Source organism: Camelus bactrianus, chromosome 14 (assembly GCF_048773025.1).
Source record: "Camelus bactrianus isolate YW-2024 breed Bactrian camel chromosome 14, ASM4877302v1, whole genome shotgun sequence".
Lineage (NCBI taxonomy): Eukaryota > Metazoa > Chordata > Mammalia > Artiodactyla > Camelidae > Camelus > Camelus bactrianus.
Window position 1 is genome coordinate 19,607,591 of NC_133552.1, and position 22,263 is coordinate 19,629,853.

At 45.4% G+C, this 22,263-nt stretch overlaps 1 protein-coding gene across 8 annotated transcripts in view; it reads left to right on the forward strand.

The window, feature by feature from the left end:
• The window catches only part of ENOX1 (ecto-NOX disulfide-thiol exchanger 1), a 512,379-nt gene that overhangs the window by 398,074 nt on the left and 92,042 nt on the right, over nucleotides 1–22,263 (forward strand). The window lies entirely within an intron of this gene.

Genomic DNA, 22,263 nt, shown 5'->3' on the forward strand with positions numbered 1-22,263 from the left:
AGATGGCCGCATAACTCACTTTTATTTCAGTTACACTCAACTTTCATCTTTGAGTGACTCTGCGTTGTATTAATAGAACTGGAAACTCCTTCTTGGGAACATCATGATTTAAATTGCTCCGGCTGGTTCTCTGTACGTAGGTCTGGGGCTGTTGCACATTTTTTCAAGGATGTTTGCAGGTTCCCATAAAAATCCTTTTCCAGAGTCTAGCAGCCACCGCTGATGCTGAAATACAGATAAAAATTGGTTTCAGTCCGTGTACTTCTTCCTTGGGAAACGTTTAATCCCTAAAGAAGCTTTCTAGCCTCTGAAGCAACGTGCTGGAGAATTAGACTTCTTTTTTCCTAATAAATTTTAGTTCCTAACCTGTAATCAAAGGGATGGCCTCACTTGGTACCAAGAAAGGTGCATCAATCCTTGAGTTACAAAAAGGAGAGAAGCTTAGCGAGAACCTCGCTTTATATGCTCTGCCTAGTCTGAGATGCTGATTTAAAACCCTCTTCTCAAATTGTGTGTAATTCCCTTGGTATTGTAAAAAGCCGACAAGGGAAGTGCTCACTCGCACAAAGGAGACACCGAGGGTGGCTGCTTGTCTGACGGGAAAAGCGTGCCCCAAAGGGCCCGGGAGTGGCCACGATCGCCACCATTGCCCCAGAAAGAAACTGAGAGGAATGGCATAGATTTTCTCTGTCTCCTGAGTACCAGTGAGTAAGACACTCACCTCTCCCAGGCTCTTTCACAGGAAGATTCAAGTGACTAGGAACAGAGGAGCTTTGCTAATCTGCTGGTAGAAGCCGAAATCAAGATTCCAAAATGCTCAGGTCACCAGGACTGCAGAGCAGTCGGAATGCTCTGTTTCTCCAGGGCTTTGCAAGAGAAGCCCAGCGGCAGAAACGATGATCACGACGCGAAAATGCTCCTGCATCCAGATGTTTCCAGGGGGTGGGGTAGAGGGAAAGGTGTTAATTTCCTTAAAGCAGTGCTTCTTAGATGCGTGGTCCCCAGTCCAGAAATACCCGCATCGCCTAGGAAATTACTCGAGACATAAATCCTCGGGTCCTTCTCAAGACCTACTGGATCAGAAGCTCTGGCTGGGTGGGGGAGGGGGGCGGGGGGCGGTGAGATCTAGCGATCGATCAGTGATTCAAAGCCCTCCAGGGAACCCTGATGCCGGCTGAAGTTTGAGAACCTCTGCCTCAGAAAATGTCCCTTTCATCCTCAAATTCCATTCATGGAAATCATTTAGAAGCTTTGAATAAAAAGCAGGCGCCGTGCCACTATTTTTTGGAGCCATATATCCTTTGTCTGAAAAATGAACGTAGCATTTCTGTGTCCATGTATGTCTCTTATGAAGCTGGTCGATTGTTGGGTCTGGATTCGCTTATTTGAGGAAACCACCCTCCCCACGGCATTTCTATTCTGCAAACCTTCATATATCAAAAGAAGAGAGTGAGTTTGGGTGGGATTTTTCTTAAATTCAATGAGATCTTCCAATAAAGAAAGAAATTTTTGCCTTCAAAAAGGCTTTCATCAATTTTGAAGTTTCTGGATGAGGGCAAGTTTATGCAAAACCTGGATCCTTAACATCCTTATAAGATAGGTAAGGGAAAGAATTGAATCAATCAAACATTCTGATTTGAACCTGTGGCTTTTTTTTTTTTTTTCCTTCTTATTTTGGGGAGTGTTGGGAGTGGGGTGTGACATTTATTTTCAAACAACCTGTCAATTTCCCAAGGGAGACATATGTACAATCTCATCAGCTGCTTGGGATAAGATAAGAATACTGTTGGCTCAGAATTATAATGATTCAAGAAAAACAGGTTCACCGAGGAGATCTTACAGACCGTGGCAGCAAGCCTGTGTGCACCTGCAGGACTGGCTCCTGCTCTGGAAGAATCCAACCTCTCTTCTCACTGGGGATCACGAGGTCCTCCCCAGAAGTCTGACGGGTGAGCCCTCTTCCCAGACCTCTGCTGTCTTCTCCCGGGGCATCTGAGAAGACCCCGCAATAGGACATGACCTTGCAGACCTTTCTCCAGGCTGGTCCGTTGTTCAGCAGAATGAATGAACACGATGCAGGGAGTGTTGCACACCAAGGCCAAGGGCAGGGATGAGAGAAACAGGCTTCAAATGCCAGGCCCTGAGGAGTTCAAAGTCTTTTGGGGGCTTTTCAAATTGAGATGGACCAAAGAACGTGGCGTGTGGTTTATGAGCAAAGCGTGGGACTGATTAGAGGGAAGGGAAAGCAACTAACCTTTTGATTCCACTGGGCCCTCGAGATCCTGCCCAAAGGCAAGCGGTGGTTGTGCACATGGCTGGGGGGTTGGGGGGGGGACACAGCCTGACAGCAAGAATTGTCCTCTGGTCTTGTGACTGTGCCTGGGATGAGGTCCCTGTGAACTGCTGAGGGGGGTCCAGCAGCCTGAGGGAAACACCCCTTTCAGCCATATCTCCTGGCACAAATCTGAACGTGCTAGTCCCCTCTCTCCCACTGAGCTGGCCTCTCAAAAGGGAGGGGGGCACGCCCCTGCACTGGCGGGGGGCTGCCAGACTCTGAGATAAAAGAAAATTTCTCCATCCTTTAAGGAGTGCCTGCCCCTTCCTTTTGTGCTGAAAACAGTAAGATTTTGCCTCAGACTTTTCAAGGCAGCAGCTGAGCCAGGAATTCTTGGAAATCCCAGGATGGTTGCAGGGGATACCCTCCTCCTTGGAGCCTCCTGCCCACACGAGGGCCATGGAGAGGCCCAGCTGCCCCAGGGTGCCTGAGTCTGGACCTCAGCGATGCTCGGCCTTTCATCTCCCTCCTAGAACAAAAACTAACCCACGCGGGCTTTATGTCTGAGCAGGAGACGGACAGAGTTGACTTTGCTTTTCAGAAGAGGCACGGTTTAGTATATGAAGACTTGTATGGTACCTGGGGTTTAACTTTTTCTCAAGTCAGAACTTTCCATGGTGTCGCTGCTTTGACGATGATGAAGGATGCTTCACTGTACTTTTGCTGTTTACCACATATAGTAATTGATGGTGTGTCTTTGGCCAGGGTTCCCCTTGTCTGGACCACCGTCACTTCCCTATCACTCTGGGCAGGCTGTTCCGCCGCTGCTCAGCAGATGAATCTTAACAGGGGAAGAAACATTTGTGGGAGCCAGGCTAAGATGCTGATAAAGATGGAAAATGAGGTGAATTTTGCTAAAAATTCAAATTTATTGTTGCATAGTCTGCCTCCTGCTGGAACCAGGCCGAACTGTAAGAGCCAGATCTGTTTCTCTTTTCTCTCTCGTTCTGTGTCTCCCCCTCTCCTTCCCCTCACCTCCTCCTCCTCCTCCCCTTCCCTCCAGAAGTGGCAGTGGGGGAGGGGCAGGAGTGCGCAGGAAGGAAGGGAGAAAAGAGGGAGTGGGTCCTAGATTGTAAGGCCTCGTGCCTAGAACCTGAATGGTGTCTGTATTGTGAGCGTCAGTGCATCCACGTCCTGTAAAGCCCTCCCAGCCCTGAGCCCTAACAAGGACTCAGTGACTGTTAAGTCGCTTACCTTCTCATCTCATCTCAGTCATCCTCCAGCACCTGGTCCTGGGCCCTTCACCAAGTAAGTGCTCAGTTAAAGTTTGTTGACCTCAGTTGCATATTTCCTTCTTCAGATCTGTGTTTTTGATGCCTCCGTGCCATCGGGTGATAGGAAGATGGTAGCCCTAAGAACATTTTTTCCAGGTAAATTGAAATGGCAGGCATTTAGAAGCATGTTCAAACAAAGATGGTTAATTTCTCCACACTTTTACACACACAGAGTTCAGTGCCTCGTGCTGAAGAGGCCATTGACCAGAGTTGAAACTCAGCGTCATTCCAATTCAACAAACATAAATGTCAAGCACCTTCTTGTGTTCAAGGCGCTGTGGACCCAGGGGATGTGGAGAGAGTTAGACATAGCCTACCCCGCCCTCAAGGGTGTGAGATGCTTTTTGAAGAGAAAAGTAAACATTTTAAGTTAATAGAGATGCAGTGCCTGATGCCAAATATGTTTTAAGCCATTGATTTAAATTAAACGTAGACCACGATGTATGTTGCTATCCTGTGTATGTACCTCACCTGATGCTTGGTGAGTGTGTATTGTACGTTGAACACAGATTTTAGAAGAGTAAAACTTTGCCTAACAGACAACCCTTAAACTGTTCCATAAGGCATAAATGCTCTTGGATTTTAATTATACTTCAGTTAAACTCAGAGCTCCTTATAGGAGCAGATACTCTTTCAATCATGAAGAATGTTTTCTGGGTTGTCACTTTCCCATGGAAACTCACCACAACATAGGTACAGATTTTTTAAGAATTTCAATAAGAAGCCAAGCAAGGATTTTCCAGATCTTTCAGCTAACTGAGTGAAATTAGAGACTCATAATTAAGTTCAGTTGGAATTAGAAGTATTCAGTCTCTCTGAAGAGTTTCATATGTATAGCTGGAAGCATTAGGTTAAAAAAAATTGATAATAATAAGGTTCTCCCTGGATACCCACTTTGATCTCTTTGAACACCAAGGCTGCCTTCATTTTTCTGATTTGGTTTATTTCCCGTATGGGAGTGCTTTTGAAAGACATAAAAGATGCTCAACAGAGGAATTACAGTTCGGCACAAGTCTAAGAAGGGACTCACTGCCACCCCAGAACCAGCCCAGGCATGGAAGGAAGGGGCTAAGGGATTCCAGCCCAGGGTCCTGCAGCCAGTTGACAGGGACCAGCCAAGGGGCCATACCACTCGCAGATGGTAGAAGCATCCTTTTAGGAGACATTGAATGTGATCTGAGCAGGCTTACTCTGGGGCCGCTCAGAGCTAGGCAGAGGGACTAGAGCCTTGAGATATGGAAAGTGAGATGGCTCAGTCTGAGGCCACATGCCAGGAGCCGCGCTTCCTGCCCAGCAGAACCCCCCGCTCCCTTGGCGGGCAGGAGCATCAGTACTGAGAGGCGCGTGGACGGATAAGCCGTAGACCTGTTTTCACATGTACTGACAACCTGTAGGAGAAGCAGGCAGTGACACGTGTCCATCAGCCACCACCGGATTAGAGACGACTGTTTTATGTTCAGCCACAGCAGAGTATCTTCTGGGAACCCAAGTGCCAAACGAGGAAGTGTGACAAATTAAAACTTATAAGGCTTAAGGATGATGAAATCAATCTTCTGAGGTGGGTTGAGTAGCCTGCTTCATTCCTAATCTCTTAAAATCGAGCTTCATTTGCAAGAAGTCAAGGCTTTTTCTTTGTTTCTTCCTTTAAAAAAAAAAAAACTTGCTAATCTTGCCAAAAGAAATCATATTATTTGCGGTAGATTTTTCAGTTCCCATTTCATAATGGATATGTTTCTAGAAAGTGTAGAAATCATTTCTCTACGTTTTAAATGCAAGAGACAGATGCATTTAAGCCCATCCCATAGAGGAGTCCGTGGTAACAGCAGCACTGCTGTCCAGCCAGACTGTGTCTCTCTGTTGTGTAAATTCACACATTTGGAGCCTAAACTGTGTTTAAGCCGGGCCCCCTGATAATCTGATTTTCATATAGCGCCGACAATGCCATCTTCCTGACACTGCACGCATATATGCACAGATTTTCCATAATCATGTGTTTCGTGTCAAATCGATTTGTGTTGCTGAGATTGTGCTGTGTCTTGGAGACCACGGGTATTTCCCTGATACTCCAACCACTCAGCTGTGCGGCCCCTCCAGAAAGCCCCAGTGAGCCTTCACTGAGGCTCTCAGACAGTCCACACCCGGTCAGTGCTAGCTTGGCGCTGGGTGGGTTCTTTGGGTGGTTTCCTGTGCGACAGTCCAGCACATGCTCGCAGCTGCATTTGCAGATCGGGCTCCGGCTCTTTTAAGCCCTGGATTCTTGCTGGTGACATGAGCCCCCTGGAGAGCGATGAAGGGCTCTCGGGCTGATGGGCGGTTGGCAGGCAGAGGAAAAAGTGAGGAACTTAACAGCCAGTGTTCACAAAGGGAGAACTGTGGAGACCTTGACCTGGGAGAAGCGTGGACAGGTGGCCAGGGTGCAGCACGAGGTCACAGCACGGCCATCCCGCGGTGCTCTGATGCCTTTCTGCTGCCGGGAGCGCTGTGATCTAGATTGCAGTTTATTAGGTTTTCCGGGCATTTCATTCTGATAAGGTTTGATGCAGGATCATTACGTAGGGGAGTAGATTTAATCCTGTTTCCTTAGCAGGTTCTAAGGACACTGAGGGAATATTTATGTCATAAGATGCGAAGTTGCTATGGAAAATACTGTAGCAACCTAACATCTTCCCGGAGCCAGGCAGCCACTTGTAACAGCAATCTAAATTTACATTTATTTTAGTGTCATTTTATCGACACTCTTAGTATCTCATTCTGACAGGATGTTAAAATATGTTTTCAGCTTGCATTTGAGCAAAATTAACACAGTGTTGTTGGAATTTAAGTGTGGTTTGCCCAACTTCTGGAAAAAAGTCAGAATATTTTCAAGAGAGTTGAGATGACAGAATCTGGGTAAGTTTGTAACTCCTTTTTTTTTTTTTTTTCTTTCCTAAATATATGAAAGAATTCCTTAGTGGTGATTATTCCTAATGTTTCCTCTTAGTTTGTAAGTAATGAGTAGGAGTTTCTGATTATGAAATAAGGATCATCCTTTTCAACGTTGATGTAATTAGTCAAGTGCTGGCCTATGACGCCAGTTGGTGCTCATAGAAAATGCTTTTAGTGGATTAGCTCATTGCCCTGCAGCAGCATGGAACAATTTAAAAATGAAATCTATCTTTCATATAAACGTAGTGTTTATTCATTTTAGGAAATCTAATGATTAAGAAGAATGGAAGAAGAAAATGAATCTGGGTTAGTTCTAACACTCCAAGAGACTGTGATTTCTCATTTTTTCCTCCTGCACAGCCTAATACATAAGCATGGTTTTTAAGCTCAGAAACAATAATTCTACATGATTTTCTTTTCAGTCAGAACTCTTTGTGTGAGTGATTCTTTTTTTTTTTTTAGCCCCCCCCCCCTTTTTTTTGTTCATAAAATAGAAAACAGAGCAAATGCATATATATCCTTTCTGGCTCATGGACTCCTTCCTGTGAACCTTGAAGACTTGAAGCTATAATCTTTGAGGTGGTCACAGTGGATACCTGAGGTTATTAAAGGCTGAAAACTAGGCCAGCCCTCCCCAAAGCATCTTTTAGTTCCCTTAAATGTGAGCGTGGCTAAGAGCTCTAGCTATATTGCTGGCTGGGAGTGGAAAGTTAGTATCTATTGATTTTCTTCTATACCGCTCCATCTTAAAATCTTAAAGTGTGACTATAACGTTGTTAAAGTGGGACATTGGCCAAGAGAATCAATACCAGGCCGTATTAAAACATACGCTGTTACCAGCTTCTCAGCCCGGATGCGCTGTTTATGAACACCATTGTCGTAATTCTCCTATGCATTTATAACTGCATCGTTCATCCGAACAGTGGGTGACGTAAAGGGATTAGACCCTGACTCCTGACCCTTTTGCCCATTAGCTTTATTAATCAAAGGCCTAAAGATGCCAGAAGTACAGAGAGGGGGGACAAGAAGACATCCTGGAGAATTCCAGTTGGCCACACACGGTTAAGTGCCATACAAGTAATGGAAAAAGTCATTGAAAGCAGTAGTAGTAATTACTTTCTTCCCCTTTCTTGGAAATTCTACCTGCCATTTATGATAACTTCTGCTTAGAAGTCCTGGACATTGAGGTTTATAGCAATTAAAAATTACTGTTATAGCAAGCTCTCCCACATCTAAATGGCTTAGACACTCTTCTCTTTTACTGAGATGCATGTCCTTGATACCAAAGAGGGACTTAGCGCTTAGCAGCTCTACTCCCCAGCCCCAGGACCCAGTGTGGGAGGGCTTTTCTGGGAAGGGGCTGGTAAGGAAAGTTTTATTTGAGACTCCCCGTCACTAAGAGAAGTAGGAAGAAACATTTCTGGAAGTTGCAAAACGGAGTCGATCCATCGTGGTGCTGCAGGCAGGGAGTTGCGGGTTCTTTCATGAGCCCACAGTGACTTCTAGAGCCGCCCTGTCCCAGAGACCCCTCCCTGCTCTCCACCCAGGGCTTGTGGGTCACTGCTGCTTGATGTAGTTACCCAAATTTCCAACTATGAGAATTAATTTAGAAACACATAAATATCAAACACTAGGGTATTGGTTAATTAATCATCTATCCATAAGCAGCCTTGAGGAAAAAAATCATGTTTTAGCAGACTATATAATGGCATGAGAGAATGTTCTCTAGGTATTGCTAAGTGATTTAAAAAAGCAGTTACAAATCAATGTACAGATCATTCCAGTTGTGTGTTTGTGTATGTGTTGTATTCCTAATTTTTATGTTAGGGGAAAATCTATAAGGAGATAGTCAAAATACTCAGAGTGATTATTTCTAGATAGTATAATTATAGGTGATTTTTTTTCCTCTTTGTGCATCTCAAAAATTTCTATAGTATATACATATATTATTTAGATAATTAAATTACAGTAAATATTACTTTAAAAATGACCCAGGAGAATCTGTGGTAAAACTCATCTTGATTGAGGAGTCTACCTGGCCGTTTCCAATCATTGAGGGAAGTCAGAAGTAGCAATGAATGGTAACAAGTTCCCAATGGTAGACGTTTATTGACTTGCCTTCTTTTGCTTCTAATTAGGGAATTACCACATTTACTTTGCCATACCTTCTTACCTTCCTCTACCGTATCATCTTACAGTTTCCTATTCCAAATATGATCACACTTGCACCACTATTAAATTGAGGACCCATGAAATAATTCAAGTTCTAACCCAGGCAGACATGTTAAGCTCTTCCCCACAAGGAGACTGGCCACGATAAGTCTCTTCGGGTGTAGAAGAGACCCTTAGAAACCATGTTGTATAACTGCCTCCTTTTTTCACAACAAGGAATGTGCAGTCCCATGTTGAGAAGTGATGTTATTTGCCCAACATCAGAAGTAGGAGGTCTGGAACTCAGTGCTCTTCCTTCTTTCCAGGCTAATGACCTTTCTGTGGCATCACTAAACGCTATGGGGAAGAGCTCCAGAATATCCCCCAAATGCCTTCGGTGGCATCACTAAGAGTCAGTAAAACCCACCAAGGATTTTGACTGCCTGCTCTGTGTGCAGCACCATGATGCCACGGGCAGGCACAGGTGGCCTGGAGAAGTGTACGTCAATCCAGACAAGGCTTTTGCTTAGCCTTCCTGTTCCTTTCTCTGTTTTCTACTGACGAGGAAGAGGTTAGCTTCCACATAGACAGCGCATCCAGTGAACTGTTCTCTAGCCCGTTCCAACGGCAATGCCCGCTTTTAAAAATATTCGGGAAATTGGCACAGTTCCTTTTCTAGCTGAGTGATATTTATTTCCTTGAAGACGATCTGCTCTATGGCTTTGGGCAAGAAGAAGGAATGGTTTGAAGAGGTGAAGGCGCCGTCCTGTGCCACGTGATGCACTCCCTCGGGAAACAGCACACGCTGTTGCAGCCCATGCCTTCCTTTCCCCGACTCTCCACGCAGGTGAAGAGGAACATGAAAACATTTCTCAGAACACAAGCACAGACGTGATGCTGGATCTGGAATGATCTGAGCCACAATGGTACTTCTTTGATTTTCCACCTCATCCCATGTGTCCTCTGCCTCCCCAGGGCCTGAGAGAGCCTCCTCCAAGATCACAGGTTCAGTGACTCTCCATCTAATTTCAAGACTTAATGAAGTGCTCTCCCTCCCCTCTTGTTCCTGAGGCTTCTCTTTATGAGTAATACCTCTCACTCTTTTTTTTTTTTTTTTGAGAGGAGCAGTAATTAGGTTTATTTATTTATTTTATTAGAGGAGATACTGGAGATTGAACCCAGGACCTCGTGTGTGTTAATCATGTGCTCTACCACTTGAGCTATACCCTACCCACCTCGATCACTGTTAAAAATTAAAAATCTGAGGGAAGAGCATCTACAATATCACTCTTACTGAGATATACAGACTCAGGGAAGTTTTGATCTGGAAGAGGTCTTAGAAGTAATATGTCCTCTGCCTCCGCATCCCATGTTCTCAATTAATGAGAAAAATGTAATTTTACCCCCAACAATAGTTAACTAGAAGGCTGATTAAATTCTGCAAGTTTATATTGGGATTTTGTTTTATGATTACAAGTTGTCAGTTGCAGCGTAAGTGATGGCACGTATTTGGCAAATCTTTTGGAGGTAGGATAAGAGATTTCACTCTTCTTTTAGTGATTTACCAGTCAGTTGTTGAAGAAATGTCTCCACTTGCCATATTAGACTTTTTTAAAAAATGTATTTTTATTGAAGTATAGTTAGTTTACAATGTTGTGTCCATTTCTGGTGTACAGCATAATGCTTCAGTCATATAGGAACATACATATATTCATTTTCATATTCTTTTTCACCAAAAGTTACTATAAGATATTGAGTATAGTTCCCTGTGCTGTACAGTATAAACTTGTTGTTTATCTGTTTTATATATAGTAGTTAGTATCTGCAAATCTCGAACTCCCAATTTATCCCTTCCCACCCGCCTCCCCTACTAGTAACCATAAGTTTGTTTTCTATGTCTGTGAGTCTGTTTCTGTTTTGTAAGTAAGTTCATTGGTCCTTTTTTTTTTTTTTTTTTTTAGATTCCACATATAAATGATATCATATGGTAGTAGTTTTCTTTCTCTTTCTGGCTTACTTCTCTTAGAATGACATTCTCCAGGTCCATCCATGTTGCTGCAAATGGCATTATTTTATTCTTTTTTTATGACTGAGTAGTGTTCCATTGTATAAATATACCACAACTTCTTTACCTAGTCATCTGTTGATGGACATTTACTTTGCTTCCATGTCTTGGCTATTGTAAATAGTGCTGCTGTGAACATTGGGGTGCATGTATCTTTTTGAATTAAGGTTCCCTCTGGATATATGCCCAGGAGTGGGATTGCTGCATCATAGGATAAGTCTGTTTTTAGTTTTTTGAGGAATCTCCATACTGTTTTCCATAATGGCTGTACCAAACTACATTCCCAACAATAGTGTAGAAGGGCTCCCTTTCTCCATACCCCCTCCCACATTTATTATTTGTGGACTTTTAAATCATGGCCATTCTGACTGGTGTGAGGTGATAACCTTATTATAGTTTTGATTTGCATTTCTCTGATAATTAGCAATATTGAGCATTTTTTCATGTGCCTATTGGCCATTTGTATGTCTTCATTGGAGAATTGCTTGTTTCCGTCTTCTGCCCATTTTTGGACTGGGTTGTTTGGTTTTTTCCTATTAAGTTGTATGAGCTGTTTCTATATTGTAGAAATTAAGCCCTTGTCAGTCACGTCATTAGCAAATATTTTCTCCCATTCCATAGGTTGTCATTTTGTTTTGCTTATGGTTTCCTTTGCTGTGGAAAAGAATATAAGTTTAATTAGGTCCCATTTGTTCATTTTGCTTTTATTTCTGTTGCCTGGGTAGACTGCCCTAGGAGATCATTGCTGAGCTCTATGTCAGATAATGTTTTGCCTATGTTTTCTTCTAAGAGGTTTATAGTGTCTTATGTTTAAGTCTTTAATCCATTTGGAGTTTATTTTTGTGTATGGTGTGAGGGAGTGTTCTAGCTTCGTTGATTTACATGCTGCTGTTCAGTTTTCCCACCACCATTTGCTGAAGAGACTGTCTTTACTCCGTTGTATGTTCTTACCTCCTTTGTCAAGGATTAATTGACCAAAAATTTGTAGATTTATTTCTGGGCTCTCTATTCTGTTCCATTGGTCCTTATGTCTGTTTTTGTACCAATACCATGCTGTTTTGATTACTATAGTTCTGTAGTCATATTAGACTTTAATGGGATAGTTTATATAATATGAATATCCTAAAGCCATCCATTCCTCCATCCTTAGCTCTTTACTTCCAGGAAATTGTCTTAAGCAATGCCATAATACAAAGAAATGGTAAGATTAAAATGGCAAATATTCAGTGAATTCTTACGATGTGGCTGGGACCATGATATCGTTTGTCTTGCAGTGTCATATTAAGGGGCGGAAAGAGCAAACAAGTTTGATAAGACTATTCGAGACTCAGTCTTTGATCTGAGAGTGTTGCCTATCTACCGTGGGAACTCCAAGTAATGTATTTTCAGAGTTCTCCTTGTCCTGGAACAGCCCTGGGCCATGGGTCCACACAGTGCCTACTCGCTACACTCTCAGAAGTCACGGCCAAGATGCAGATAAACTCTAACAAGCAGAAGAACCGTGAGAGCTGAGAGTATGTGAGAAGAAGTTGGATACTCTGTTCATCTGAACTCTGTCACCCCTGGAGAAGGTTTCATTTATTTCTTTGTTTGTTTTAAGCAAATAGGAGTGAACGCATGCTGAGATGGGAGGACCGCTGACCCCATCTGCTCCTTCAAGATGCCCTGAATGGCCAGCGTGTTGCATTGTACTTATAGGTGGACAAGCACTTGTTAAATGAATGGATCGGAAATGAAAACTAGCGAGAACTAATTTTTTTATTCTGTTGAAGGATATTTTTTTCAGCATAGACCAAAAACAAAACAAAACAAAAACTATTCGCTATTTGATCCCCGTAGTAAGCATTGACCATGGTTTTCAGATGAGGACCCTGAGGTCTGATGGAGGGTAACTAAATTGCCCCCAGGCTCGTAGGCTTTAAACCTCCTTCTGTCTGTCTAACACCCCACCCCCCGCCTTCCTCCTGTGTGTGATCCGTGTGTACACGACTCTCCAAGGTTGACAGGAGCAGACAGTAGGATACAGAGAAGCCTGGCCAGCATCCTCCCAGGACTGCTGCTCCTCACGGATACCCGACAGCCCCCAAACCACCATGTATGCCTGGTCCCTCTTTACGCCCCTGTGGAATCCCACTCCCATAATTATGTATCAGAGACTCCACGCGTTACTCTTTAGCACAAGAAGGACACGTTCTTTCAGGTCATTAAAAGTTGGGGACTTGGCAAGGTGAAGGATGGAGCTAAAAGGAGAAACAACAAAGAAAGAAAGAAGGTAACGTTTGAAACCTTTTCCCCTGGAACTGGGTTGAGATTATTGCAGATGGAAAATGTGGCTTAATTTTTTTTAACTAATTTAAAGTTGTTAAGTCCTGGGGCTTTTAAAATAGAAATCAAACCTCAAATTGAGATTTTTGCCCCTTCTATGTAACCTTTAGGCTCCCAAGGAAGATTATAATCGATGCAGGGTCATCAGCACCCTGTTAACAAAGCGCTTTATATAGAACCATCCATGACGCCTTCTCTCCCACGTTCAATAAAGCTAGTAACAAGAGAGCTGCCTTCTCAGAGGAATTCTTTCAACCTTTCAGAAACAAAATATTTCATGCTAATTCCCGCTTAATTGGAGGGAAGTCATTTCTTGAAAATCACTGAATATGAGTTTGAAGTCTGTTCCATCCCTGACCTCTTTAATTCAATCAAGGTCACTTCATAAACTTGCCCAAACAGCACTATTTCTCAATTAGAGAAGAGGGGGGAGAGCTGTTTTAAAAAGCGTTTAGTGTTTGATTAATAGCGCTTAACTGGGGCTTCAGCACTTGCAGAGGGATTTCAGGGAGTCGCTAGTAAGAATAAAACATAGCTACCTGAAAAATTATACTCGTCAGAAGCCAAAAGCAAATCATTTTAATGAGCACAGCAAAAACTGCTTTTTGTGGGGATGCGAGAAAGATGAGCATACTCAATATATAGTGGGTTTTAATATCTGAACAACTCTCTCCCAGGGAAAAATTGCTATAATTTAGCCATCCAGACAGTTTATAAAATACGTGTGCTATTCCCGCCCAAGGACTCGGAGAAGATGAATCCTGAGTCTGGCGAAGCTGGGCTTCGTTGCCCTCAGGCTCCGGGGGTGAAAAGATGTGAGAAGTTGTGTCCAGGTGAGGCATGTGAGCAGAAATCAGGAGTTCTGAAAATAAGTTTTTGAGAGACTTTCTTGCATGTGTCCCTCCCATGTTCGAGGCCTGACCGAGGACTGCCAGGCTCGCCTTGATGCTCTTTTGAAGAGAGGGTCACTTGGGTGGTCCAACCGCCAGAAGGGCTCGGAGAAAGTGGCCTGCAGCAGTGAGAACTGATGTCCCTGGAAGAGAGATTTTTAGGGTCACCAAACAGAGGGAAGAAATAACTTAGAACCAGACGAGGTCAAAGGCCCCTTGAGAGATCTTCGTTTTGTGTCTGGCTTGGCCTGGCACGTGTTGTCCCTTCTCTGAGCCTCAGCTTGTTGGCAGTAATGTAAGGCTCATCCTCAGAGGGTTTCCTCGAGGTCATAAGAAATAACCAAATCTGGGATTCTGGTGCATTTTGAATATGGTACTCCGGCAATGTGGACACTGCTGAACTGTAACAGAAGGTAAAAGGAGCTGTTTCCAGCCCTGGCTGCACACAAGGCAAAGGCAGACCTGGGAGGCTTTACACAAACACCGATGCCTGGGGGTTAACGCCCAGGAATCTGTGTTATTCAAATACTCCTCAGGCAAGTCAGATGCACAAGGGATTGGAAACCGCTGGCATGTGACAGAGGATTGATGGAGGTCAATTGTAGGTAGGAAAGAAGGAAAATGGGAAAAAAAAAAAAAGGGTGAAGTAAGGTAATGTGAGAACAAGAAGAAATGTAAATGAAGTAAAAGATAAAAATGCTTAGTGGAGAGGAGGTGACTGACAGAGGACCAAAGAAGGAAGAAATGAAAGGGAGGTGGTTTATTCGTTTAGGTACCATGTGTATGACACAGGTAGAGGATTCCTCTCGTCCTGTCTGTGTGAGCTGCATCCAAGTATCCTTTGCTTAATGGAAAAATAGACCCTCCTAGTTTGGAGGGAAGAAGGAATGAAAGTAGCCTGATGCAGAAAAATGTGATGAGAGCCAAGGACAGAGTCCCTCCTCTTCTCTGACTCTCCGAGAATAGCCAGGGACTGTGTTCTCATCCATCAGTGGTGAGAGGGAAGCGGGGGTGCCTGAGTGGTTGCCAGAGAGAACGGCCTCCGAGGACCTAGTGACCAGGGGCTGGGGGAGCATGCACAGGAGGGGTCTCCTGTCCTCCAGGGAGACACTGGTCCGAGGGCCCTTGGTCAGGGGCGAATAGACCCCACAGAGCACAGAGGTGCAGCCCCGCCCCTCCTGGGTACCAGCCACCACAGACCTGCTGCAGCCGAGCTTTCTCCAGAAATATAGCTGCAAAAGAAAGCAATGTACAGCCCCATCTAGTAGATCAGAAAAATGTGTTTTGGAGACACTGGCTGGAGGACTTATGAAAGCATTGAGTCACAGCGTCATCACGGGAGAGGCATTAAGTAGCATTCGGAGAGGAACTGGGAGACAGATTAATGCAGTGTGAGAAGGCAGATGGCAGAGAACCCTGGAAGGCCACGGTGGACGGTAAAAGCTGGAGAGGAGAAGGTTCTTTCAATAACAGAGAAGTCGTTAGAAAAGGCTGAGGGAAAGCAGGTGTCAAAGAAAAATAATGAAAGAAATACAAGACTGGGAGGCAGTTACGAAGAACCAGTGATCTTGGTCACTAAAAGCTAGTAAACTGGTTCTAGAAGTTTGGCATGCATCAGAGTAACCTGGAAACTTGTCCACGTGCATAGCCTCAGCCCCCATCACAGAAACTGGTTCAGAGGGTCTGGGGTGGTCCAGGAATTCTCATGGGGCAAATGGAGGCTGTGTGCGGGACAAGCTGTGAGAAATACTGGCCTGGAGATGCCAGTGATTGTTCAGACCAGTGTGATTCTACCTTGATTGTGTACTTAGAGAGGATGGGACTCTTTGTCCCCATGCCAGGCACAAACACCAGTGCTTAAACCGGTGTCAACGCTGGTGAGGAGGGATCTGACTGGGCACCACTTCCCACCAGCCTTGGTCCCCACTCGAGCTGGAGAGTTTGAGTTTATGCAGGGCACGAGACCTGAGGGAAGAGAGAGGCTTTCCGTTCAACACATCTTTGTTATCCCAAGGATTTGGCGTCTTAAAATAGAAGCTTTGTGGGAAAGGTCGCTCTTTCTTGCCAAGGGCAACGCCTTGAACTGAGAACACGCTTCAGGTGTGGGCTGACTCCACTGCACATTTCAGGGCGCACTGAATTCTATGCGGTAGAAACCACCCGTTTAAGAGCATGTTATGTGAGGGTGAGGGGGTTAGAAGGAGTAGGAAGACGTCACTCCTTGAGGCAAAGGATTCTTGAAGAAAATTAGAAGTGATCATCTGTTAAAAGGGAAAAAATCTGCCGGTTGGGAGGAGAGAGGATGACAGCCCTGGCGTTGCAGTTGGATGAGGAATGAGAAGGGTGATGCCTTCAGGGGAGGGGTTGCTGTTTAAAGCCGCTCTTTCTTTTTGGATGAGACCAGCCAGCAGTGAGGGTGGAGCACGGTCCCCAGGGGAGGTGGGTTGTCTGTGAGGGAGGGGGCAAGGCCAGGGAGGGGCTGTGTTCCGGAAAACCTGTGTCATTCTGTGGTGTATCTTGGTCTGTCTGACAGCCCTAAAAAAAAGAATCTTTAAACTATCCAGAGGGTTGGAAAAAAGGTAGTCTTGTATCTTGGACATTGAAATAGAGATTGCAAGTGAAAAAGAAAGCTGAAGTCTAATAAAAAAAAAAAAGAAAGAAAGAGTCCTGGGTGAGTGGGGCAAGGAATGCCCCTCTCCATGTGCCTGATGCCAGGACGTGGGGCCCTCAGCAGCCCAGCGTCCTCTCCTCACCGCACTGATCGTGCCCGCCGGCCTTGGCACCGTCTTCATCTGGAGTGGCAGGTGGAAGTAGTCATCACTGTGGGGAAGCCCCACTCCCACTTGCCTTCAGCTTTTCACAGTGAGAGCCTGACTTCGAGGCCCAGCCCACCCCACCTTCTTCTGGAAGGCCCCCCCCCTGCTCTCCTTTCACAGCCAGAAGCCTCCCCTCCCTTGGTCCAACCACCACAGCACGTGGTGGAGGGAGCAGGTAAGTGGCTTCCCCAGGTCCTTACCTGCGTCAGTCCCCCCATCGCTGGGCACGGAGCTCCGAGGTCAGAGCAGGCACCCAGCTGAGGTTCGTGGGAGTCACTGCTGATCTGCTTCCCTGAGGATGCTACAGGCACCCCTCACCCACCAGAGCATCCATCAGAGTTTTAAATGGCACACTCACCTTGCTGTGGGAGAGGTGGGCATGCCTCTTCCCTTCACTTACTTTCCTCGGAGGAAAATGGGGAGAGCTGGCAGAGGTCTCAGAGGATAATAGCATCGATGGAAAAGTGATAAAGCAGAAGGTGAGTTCTCAGCAGTGTCCCCACGGCACTGTACAACACAGCCACCATTGGTACAGACCACTTCCTTAGGAGGGGCTGTGCGGAGGGAGGGGCAGAGGATCTTCTCTTCCTGAGTCACCTGCTGCCGGTTGTGCCTCCAGACTCACATCTAAGTCTTTATAACAGGATCCAGCCTAGCCGCCCTCTCCAAATTACCCTTATTCCCCTGGCCTCACACAAAGACGGAAATAGACACTGCCTCGTGCGTCTGTTTGGCTCTCCCTAATAATAGCTAATGTGCAGACTCTAATACACATGGCAAATATAAAACGTTATGTCAATGCTAAGTTGTAATAATAATAATCCTGCACAGATGTAGCAGAAGGAATTTCCGCGAGCGATCTGAGGCAGATTGCTGCTTCAGTGGTGTTACAAGCGCTACTGCAAAACAGATCGATTACAGTTTGTCGGGAGCGTGAGAGGCTACCTTGTGGGAGACCAGACTAGGATGCTCTCCAGATCCTTGCCGGGATGCTGGGAGGCACCAGCCTGACAGCAGCCTGAGGGCCCCGTGCTTTCGTCTGGTCTTCTGAGGTCCATCTGGTCCTTGTCTTGGGTTTTCCTGAGCCCATTCATACCCTGGGGACTCTGTGGGAAGAGGGGTTTTCACCACCTTTACTCCAATCAAAGGTGCAGGACATTTAAAAAAGCAGAATATAGAGTTGGGTAGGCACTGGGCTGGTGGTCCTCTGGGAGTCCTGGGTCAGCCCGAGTCCCTGGACACGGCTCTCTTCGTGGAGACCTGGGAACCAGCCGAGACCCAGGAGCTCAGCAATCAGTAGCCTCTGCATCCATTTCCAAGGAGAGAGACACAGGGCAGAAGGAGGGACCCCTGAGTGGATCAAGTCAGGCCTCAAGATTCAAGAACTCTGAGTTTACCTTCCGTATGGATCGTTCATTCCCAAATTCTCCTGCAGAAGAGCCATGTGTGTTTATTTTTAAAGTAGACTCATCCTTTCTGCCTCCAGAGCGGAGCCTGTCTCCAGCAGGACAGTCCCCCCGGCAGAGCCAGCAAGGGCATGGTTTACCTCCGTTAGGAGCAGATCCAGCCCCGCGCAGCAGCCCTGGTTCCCTTCGCTCTACAGCTGCAGCACGGACCGCACGAGGCCGCCCGGGTAGCATCGCATCACGACACCAGGGAGTAGGGGTTCTGGGGTCACGCTTGCCGAGTGTGAGCCCTGCACCTCCCACCAGCTGGGCAGCCTCCACGTCTCTCAAACTCAGCCCCGTCGCCTGTGAATTAGAAATAACAGTCGTATTGTCTAGATCGTGTTTTTGTGAGGGCGAAAGGAGATTATGCAAATAATAGGTTTAGCATGTTGCCAGGAAGTAAAATTGTTAGCGGTCACTACCTCTGTTACTGTTTCTGCTGCTGCTACTGTTGTTTGGGGGAAAGAGGGGAAGGAAAACAGTAGCGATTGTATCTTTTGCCCCAGTCTCCCCCTCCCTCCATAAGGAGGTGGCCGGGGGATGGGGATGGGGCTGGGACAGGATGACCTTCACTGGTGCAGAGCATGGAGCTGGGGCTCATTCAGAAGGTCAAGAATGAAGCCGGAATGACAGGCTGAGCCTGTGGTGCCCCGAGGAATATCTGTCCAAACATGCCAACTATAGCCCCGGTTCAGAAGCAGGGGGATATACAGAGCCATGGTCTGAGCAGCCGTCTCCAAGGGTGGTCTCGGCTGCAGCGCTGCCTGGAACTTGGAGGAATGTACATGCTCAGACTTCATCCTGGACACACCACGTTGAAAACTCCAGGGGCCCAGAAATACGTGTTTGAGCACACCCACCAGGAGTTTCTGATGCCAGCCAGTATTTGGGAAACTCTGGGTTTGAGTAATACCAGCTGTTTTACAAAGAAGTCCCACATCTTCAAGTGGCTTTACCAGAAGGGAAAAAAAAAGAAGTTTATTTCTTGGGCACTATAGAGTCCAAAGCAGATAGTCTTGGTCAGTGGGCACCTTTCCTCCACTTGATGAGTTAAAGACCCAGGCCTGTTCCCAGCAGCAGGAAGAGAATGAGGGAAAGTGCCAAAGACACACATCACCCCACACCCCCTTCGCATTCCATCAGTGAGAACCAGTTGACGGCAACCCCTGGGCCTGTCACTTCTCAGGAACAAGCTTCACTCAGTGAAGGAAAGCATGACATTGGGTACACAGTGTGCTGTCTGTGCCAAAATGAAGCAACTGGACACCCCAGGCGCCCTGCAAGAAAAGAGGCAGAATGCAGGAGGCAGATGGAGCCTGGGGATGGCCCCTAAGTCCCCGGGCCAGGGGAGCTGGAAGGTGCACAGACATCATGCGGCCTGAGACCCATCCAGCCATCCTGGGTTCTGGATCTATCAGCACACCTAGCTGTCTGGGCAGCAGCTGATAAAAATCCTTGAAAAAGGTGTCCTTTGCATGTGGGAGGGAAAGGCACAGCTCAGCACGTCCTCCAGGCATGCCAGGGGGACATCTGGCAAAGTGGAGGGAGGGCATTAAACACACAGTCCCCCAAAGACACGAAGACAAACAGTTCTTGAGAAATCCAGATATTGTTAGAAACAGTATGTTAACGTGTTTGATTATTTAGTTACATCTTGCCTGAGCATGAAAAAGATATTAACATACTGTCAGCTTACTGGGACATAACCCAAAATAACTTACATTTTTCATAGCGTGCTAATTATTTTTCTGAGGCTGGCTTAGGCTGGTAAGAGAGAGATTTCAAGGCTTTCACCAGATTATTTACTTAAAGAAGTTAAGCATGCCGTTATCTGTTCCCATGGAAACACAGTAAGTAATGCAAGAGACAGAGGAGGAGGTCATTCTGACCATAGTTAATATAAGGAACAATGCTTTACGTAGAACCTAGTAAAGGATGCAGCAAGGTGCTGGAATACCTTTCAGTCTCTTCTTCAGCAGTGCAATTTAATCTCTGCATCAGCTTTCATACACTAGTGTCACTTTGGTAATTTTTTGTAGCCCAGGGCTAATTTTTGAAATGTAATTTAATCTTACTGAGCAAAGTCTTTTCCAATATTGTTCGTTCCTTTTTTGGTCCAATCAGAAAATCCCCATAACAGAGTTTTCCTAAGGTCCCATGCAAGTATAAACCGATGCCTACACTGGATTTGCCCTCGTGGATTCCACGGCTCCCCGCACAGGGCTCCTCCATTAACAGTAGCTTGGTGAATGAGCTCATAATAATCCGGAGGCCCCACTGGATTCCGCAGTGCCTTTAAAAGCACCCAAGGAAAATTCAGTTGTGTTCAGAATCATTTACACTTAAAGTGCCTTACGGTATCCTTTTTAAAAATTTTATTGAAAATTGGTAATCCACCTGTTAGCTAAATATTCTGTTTCCTGTTTATTGGAACGCAGTGCACTCCTCAGGGATTCCTACAAAAAGATGCATAGTGGTGTTTATTTTGAATCCGTATGCTTTTTTGAATGGTGGATTTGTTGTACAGTCTCTCAAGGGTAAACTTTATCAAAAGCTTGATTATACATTTTTTAAAAACTGTTTAATTGAATGCAGTGTCCCAGAAAGAACAAAGGAGAAAAAGGCAGAGAGAGAGAGAAATGAAAGGGTGGACCCTCCCAGTTTCTGAAATTTTAATACTCTGAGAAGTGGTGTTAAGTTAGAAATTATTAGAATTTTGTTCCCTTTAGAGCTCTGGCCCAGGAAACGTAATCTAGCCTCTTCCAGGAAGCCTCATCTGAGGGTGGATCCAGGCAGCTTCACACTGATAATGTTTACAGACAGGTGGCCAGAAGTTAAGTGGAGTCAATATACAATTTCTCACCTTTTAGAAGAGAACCACTTTGCTGCCACGTGAGTAACCAAAAAAATTTTTTTGCAAATATCAAGCTTGAAATCATTTAATAAGGAATGTAAATCAGTTATATGCCCCAATTATAAAAACATTGAAGGGATTGGCTATGGTATTGATTTGAGGGGAGGGGAGAGGGGAGAGTTACAGCTGCTGTTTTGGTTTTTTTTTTTCTTTTTTTATATAATGATATCACACATCTATTCAGGAAGTACAAACGACACAGTATCCTACTTGGCAGGGACAGTGGTCACTTGGCTTAGCCAAGAATAAGATCCGTCAGCAATGCCATTCCACAGGCTTATCAGGGAACCCCTATAATAATGGATGGTGCACTTCCCTATATGTATTTAGGGTCACACAATTTATTTAAATAATGTTGCTGACACATGCTTTATGGCTGCTTACACTTTGCTACACAGATTTCAGCATATCTTGCCGACTGTGCAGTTCATTTGGAAAATGTAATTTCCATCCCTGCATACTAATCGATTTCTTCACAAACACCTGCTATCAGTTATGATAATAAAAATGCCACTCTGAATTGAGAAAGGGCCAAATAGAGCTTCCTAAGGAAATGACTTAAGTGTCTTTGAATGCCACTAAATGTAGTAATGTGCGTCTGTGGTGCCAACACTTTTTTCGTCGTTTACATTTTCTGTAATTTTGCCCTATTACAACGTCTCTCTCTTAAATGATGCCTCATAACCATTTCTTTAAGGGTTGGTAAACTGAGTCGTCAGGCACGGGTATCTAAGGGCCTGGACGAGGTCTAAGGTTGGGCTGCAATGTGTTAAAAAGCACTAGCTCCTATCCCTGGGAACACCCTGGAGAGTTTCTGACTTTATAAGCCCCTGAAAACTGTAAAATTGGCAGCTCCTTGGTTTTGCACACACGTCTACACCGAATAAAATTTCCTTGATCCATCCTCTTCAGCCTCCAGTTCATTCCACGCACCATTGCCAAACTAATCTTCCTAAATCACCAGTTCGGACATGTCCTTCCACTACCCAAGTACCTTTGGTGGTTCTCCGTTGGCCGCCCCATCCATCCCAGCTCTCCAGCCTGACTGCTGAGCCTCCACCCTCTCTCATCACCCGACTTGGCTCACCGTCCTCTCACTGCTTCCAGACAGACTCTTCCC